Source organism: Lampris incognitus, chromosome 6, assembly GCF_029633865.1.
Source record: "Lampris incognitus isolate fLamInc1 chromosome 6, fLamInc1.hap2, whole genome shotgun sequence".
Classification (NCBI taxonomy): Eukaryota; Metazoa; Chordata; class Actinopteri; order Lampriformes; family Lampridae; genus Lampris; species Lampris incognitus.
Window position 1 is genome coordinate 24,347,628 of NC_079216.1, and position 6,327 is coordinate 24,353,954.

A 6,327-nucleotide genomic window follows, 5' to 3' on the forward strand; every position below is an offset into this window, starting at 1 on the left:
TGGGGTCGGTGCAGACGAGCCCCTTCTCCACGATGTGGCCAAGGAACTCCACGGAGGCGGAGTGGAACACGCACTTCTCGGCTTTCACGAAGAGCCTGTTCTCCAGCAGCCGTTGGAGGACCAGGCGGACATACTGGTGGTGTTCCTCCTCAGTCCTGGAGAACACGAGGATGTCATCCAGGTACACCACCGCGAACGTGTTCAGCATGTCTCGGAGCACGTCGTTGACCAACGCCTGGAAGACGGCCGGGGCGTTGGTGAGGCCGAAGGGCATAACGAGGTACTCGAAATGCCCTAGGTGGGTGTTGAAGTCCGTCTTCCATTCATCCCCTTCCCGGATGCGCACCAGGTGGTACGCGCTGTGCAGGTCTAGCTTGGTGAACACCGTGGCGTGAGTGAGTGGCTCGAACGTGGAACTCATATGGGGGAGTGGATATTTATTTTTCACCGTGATGTCATTTAACATTCGATAATCTATGCAAGGCCTCAGGCTGCCCTCCTTTGCCACAAAAAAGAAGCCCGCTGCCACCGGGGAAGACGAGAGCCTTATGACTCCTGAGGCCAGGGACTGTGATATAATTGCGCATAGCCTCCTTCTCCGGGACGGAGAGATTATACAACCGACCGGTGGGAAGGGCGGCCCCGGGAAAGAGATCTATGGCACAATCGTAGGGACGGTGAGGGGGGAGGGAAAGTGCACTGTCCTTACTAAATACAGGGGCTAAATCGTGATAAATGGAAGGAACACCAGTGAGATCCGTGGGAGGAGACACGGTTCTGAGGCCGCTGGACGGGGAGTGGGCGGAGCGAAGGCAGTTGGCATGACACGCAACGCTCCAACCCAAAATCCGCCCAGTAGACCACAGCGCCCCTAACACCAGGGGCGCTGTGGGGGCGTGCAAAACCAAAAAACACATAGCTTCCACGTGATTACCCGAAAGAGTGAGGGAAGCAGTGCTGTGTGTGATCTTACCAAGTGAACGACCATCTAGGGCTTGGGCTGTGAGGGGTGTGTCTAGGGGGACGAGTGGAATGCCGGCCTGCCGGGCCAGCGAGATGTCCATCAAACACTCGTCCGCCCCCGAATCCAAGAGTGCCCCAATAGACAGTGAGTCGTTACCCCAGGTGAGAGTGACCGGGAAAAGCTGGTTGTGCTCCTTCTTGGGCTGGGGCTGAGGAAGGGTCGTCAGGCTCACTAGGACACCCCTCGCTAGTGAGCCGGGTCTTTTGGGCGGGTCGGGCAGGCCTTGATGGAGTGGCCCGACCTCCCGCAGTAGAGGCGGTCACGCATCCTCTGCTCCCTAACCTCCAGCGGGAGCCGTGACCGACCCAACTGCATGGGCTCCTCCTCCGGCCTGGATCCAGAAGCCACCCAGGGTTGCGAGGGGGAGTGTGAGGGTGGAGAGAGCCCACGGGACGCTGACCCAGGGAAGGCACCGGTAGAATGGACGGGGGTTGGTCTATGGGAGGGGCCAGTGCGCGGGGCGCGTTCCTAGCACCGCTCCCGCAGCCGTTGTCCATCAGGAGGGCGAGGGTGACGAGCTCGTTGAAGGAGGCAGGGCGGTCCCGAACGATGAGATCTTTGATGGGCTCGCTCAGCCCCCTCCTGTACGCGCTCTTGAGCGCAGTGTCATCCCACCCACTGTCTGCCGCGAGTATTCTCACCGCCAAGGAATAATCTGCCACCGACCTGGCTCTCTGCTGGATGGAATGGAGGCGGCTGGCAGCGTCCTGCCCATCAGCTGGGTGGTTGAACACCAGATTGAACTCGCGGCGGAAGGCACCATAGTCCGAGGCAAGCCGCTCGGTATGGCCAACTGCCGCTATGGCCCAGCTGAGGGCTTTGCCGGTGAGGAGGGACATAACAAGGGCTACCTTGGTCTCTCCTGTCCTATACCTGGCTGGCTGGAGTTTGAACAGGAGCTCACACTGACCAAGGAAACCCCTGCACAGCTCGAACTCCCCACCGAAGGCCTTGGGGGCAGGGAAGGTTAGGCTGGCACCGGGGGTGCAGTGGGGGTTGACTCGGGGGGGGGGAATGTCGGGACCAGGAACGGGGAAACCGGAGGCCGAGACCAGAGCAAGGGTGGTCGCTCATCCTGGGGACCGCTGTTGAAAGAGCAGCGATCTGCGCGGAGAGGGCGTCTAACGCGCTCGTCGCGGCCTGGGAGCCGGACTGAAGATGCCTGATCTCTCCGGTGACATGGGTGAAGGCAGTAGTAAGCTCTGAGTGGAGAGAGGCAAGTTGGCAGCTGTGACTTGTTACTATTGCCTCTAGGGGGACGGGGCTCACAGGGACCGTCTGCTCCTTGGGTTTGCCTGGGTCCATAATGGCTCCGACGTTCTGTTATGCTCGTGCACGAGAACCCGACCCGTGTGGCGAAACCCAAGACAGACAGACACAGGATGACTTCAAAATCCAAAAAAGTGGTTTTATTGTGGGAGGGGAATGGATGGTGCGAAAAACGTTCTGTTAGTGGGATGTGTGAATAAACTATGTGTGGTGTCCCGTGGTTTGCGTGTATAACTATGTGTGAGTGTTCTTAGCCTGTGTGTGGTGCGGTATACAAGTCATCAGGAGGTGTTGAAATAATGTGCGTGCACCTGGCAAGAAAGTCCAGTCCGTGATCCAAGAGGGGTTGTCCGAGGAAGTCCGGGCCCGAGATCCGGGAAGTCGAGTCCGAAAGGAGGGGTCCAGGTAGAGGGACAAGGGGGGAGATCACAGGAGAGGTCCGGGGGAAAACGTGAAGGTCGCTGGGGACGAGGGAGACGCGGGGAGCTGTGGAAGTCGCGGAGGGAGAGTCTTGGGAGAAAACAGAGACACGAAGATAAGACACTTGGGAATAAACAGAATGCAAGAAACGCTGGAGGGCTTGTCAGAACTTTACCGCAGGGTTCAGTACGTCGAAGCACGAAGTAGTGTTCTGGGGGACTTCTTGTAGAGGGCTGCCTGATTGCCACAGGTGTGCCTGATGGATGATGGCAAACACCTGGTGCAGTGCAGCTCTCGTCTCCTCAGAGCGCGAGCCGAGCGCTCGGATGTTTCCGGCACGTCCGAGCTGGGGGAGTGGCTTGAACGTGCCGGGGAGGCAGCTCGGGGCGGTCCTCAGGTCCTCGAGGGAGGTGGGCTCCTCCCGGGTGGCTAGCTGGTCCTTGACAGCCTCGCTGAGACCTCTCCGGAAAGTGACCCGAAGTGACCGGTCGTTCCAGCCGCTCTCAGCTGCAGCCAGCCTGAACTCCACCGAGTAGTCTGTGACACTGCCACTGCCCTGCTGGATACTGCTCAGCCGAGCACCAGGGTCCTGGCCACCGACAGGATGGTGGAAAACCTTCCGTAGTTCCGCCTCAAAGGCCTCGTAGGTGAGGCAGAAACTGGCCTTCATGGACCAGGAAGCAGTGGCCCACTGAGCTGCTCGGCCTGTGAGCAGGTTGGTCACGTAAGCGACCCGGGCAGCATCAGACGTGAACATGCTGGGTTGGTGCAGGAAGACCAGCTCACACTGCATGATGAACGTGGCACAGGTCTCAAAGTCGCCATCAAACGGTTGTGGGCTGGAGAGGCAGGGCTCCCGGGGAACTGGGTTGAGCCCCACAGGGCTAACCGGGGCCGCGGGCCCAGGGGGCGGGTTACCCATGACTCCAGGGGCAGGCTGGCCCGGCGGCTGGATGGTGAGAGCCACCGTGATGGTTTGCAACTGCCGCAGGATCTCTGCTTGTTGGCTCGCCAACACCGCCTGCTGCCTCGTTAGGTTACCCACACAGGCCTGGAGGGGCGGGACCCAAGTCTGAAGATCTCTCACCGCGGCGGAGGCCGCATCTAGCTGCTGAGTGTGGGAGTTAGTCAGGCCGATCTGTTCGATGAGGGCCGCTCGAAGCGGGCTGGCCGGTACGCTCTCCGTGTTGGCTGGGGTCGTCATGGTCAGTTCGTACTGTTAGGGTTTGTGGAAGACCCCAAGCGCACGACACCAGACAGAGATGGGGTTAGCCGAAAACTGGCATACTTTATTCAAACATAGGAAGGCAATGAGCGACAAGGAAAAAACGGAAAGTCCAAGGGGGAAAAAAACTCGCGGGTAATCCAAACGGGAACAAGGCAGGATACTTCCAAGGGGAAACCTTGCAAGGGAAAAACATGAACCAAGGACTGGGATGAGTTCGTAGAGAAAAGGACCGTGAGAGGAGAGTCGCCGCTACTGCGGGGAGGTTACAACACGAACTGACAACGGGCACGTGGGAGGCCACCAAACTTAAACCCAGCCCTTATGACTAAGCCCGGCCCTGACGAGCCGATTGGCTGCTGGCGTGGGGTGGGCGGGCCACGGCGCGGGGTGGGCGAGCCATAACACAGGTGCTTTACATATATCAGTAATACTGGAGAGGTGCTTTATATCAGTAATATTGGATAGCTGCTTTATATCAGTAATAATGGACAGGTGCTTTATATCAGTAATAATGGAGAGGTGCTTTATATCAGTAATAATGGAGATGTGCTTCATATCAGTAATAATGGACAGGTGCTTTATATCAGTAATAATGGAGAGGTGCTTTGTATGAGTAATAATGGAGAGGTGCTCTATATCAGTAATAATAGACAGGTGCTTTATATCAGTAATACTGGAGAGGTGCTTCATCAGTAATAATGGACAGGTGCTTTTTATCAGTAATAATGGACAGGTGCTTTATATCAGTAATAATGGAGAGGTGCTTTGTATCAGCAATAATAGAGAGGTGCTTTGTATCAGTAATAATAGAGAGGTGCTTTATCAGTAATAATGGAGAGGTGATTTGTATCAGTAATAATGGAGAGGTGCTTTGTATCAGTAATAATGGAGAGGTGCTTTATATCAGTAATAATAGAGAGGTGCTTTATCAGTAATAATGGAGAGGTGCTTTGTATCAGTAATAATGGAGAGGTGTTTTGTATCAGTAATACTGGAGAGGTGCTTTGTATCAGTAATAATAGAGAGGTGCTTTGTATCAGTAATAATGGAGTGGTGCTTTGGATCAGTAATACTGGAGAGTTGCTTTGTATCAGTAATAATAGAGCGGTGCTTTATATCAGTAATAATAGAGCGGTGCTTTGGATCAGTAATACTTGGAGAGTTGCCTTGTATCAGTAATAATGGAGAGGTGCTTTATATCAGTAATAATAGAGAGGTGCTTTGTATCAGTAATAAAGTGGTGCTTTGTATCAGTAATAATAAAGCAGTGCTTTGTATCAGTAACACTGGAGATGTGCTTTATATCAGTAATAATGGAGAGGTGCTTTATATCAGTAATAATAGAGCGGTGCTTTATATCAGTAATAACAGAGCGGTTTTTTATATCAGTAATACTGGAGAGTTGCTTTGTATCAGTAATAATAGAGCGGTGCTTTATATCAGTAATAACAGAGCGGTTTTTATATCAGTAATAATGGACAGGTGCTTTATATCAGTAATAATGGAGAGGTGCTTTGTATCAGTAATAATGGAGAGGTGCTTTATATGAGCTGTTGCATGTTCGTCAGCCTGGAGAAATATTGTGTGTAGGCTCTGAGGTTCCTGGTGCTCTCCTGATGCTTTCATTAAAGAGAAATTAAAATAAATTAATAATATAGGTTTCTCAGAGAATAAGCTGTTGACCCCTAAAATTATACAAATCAATATGTATACAAATTCAAAGGAAGGAAAGAAAGAATTAACCACAGGATAAGGCGAAGTATGTCCAAGGCAATTAAAGAAAAACAAAAATTATTTGTTGGAGTTCCTTGGACGTCAAGGTGCAAAGTTATTTTGAAATTGCTATGTTGTTGGGTGCTTCTACATTTTTTCCTCCTTTTTTTCCGATGTGTTTTTGTTCTATTACTTTGTTAAATATGTTCATTGGTTAGTTTATTATTTGTTTGTCTGAGCATGTGTGAAATATATGCAAAGTTCAATAAAAATATAGTTAAAAATGTTGTGTAACAGAAAGCTCAAGAAAAAGTAACCAGTTGTAGATTCAAGTGTTCTGTAGTAAAGACCAGAGAACAGCCATGGAAGTGCTGCAGGTGTGTGTGTGTGTGTGTGTGTGTGTGTGTGTGTGTGATAGAAAAAGATCAATCATTCTAATTGGCTGTTGAGTCTCAATTTGATAATTAATTTTGAATCAATTAATCTGGCAATTAATTTTTGCAGGTTGTAAGGCATTCCACAAGTCAAACCCAGGAAACTGAGTAGGATTTTTTGGCCTACACTCACCTCTACATCCTCATGCATTGGCAGGTCGATCTGCAACATTCAGCATTCTCATTATACATCAGCATGAACATTTGCTGCATCATATGAGAAGGGGTGTCTGTGTACT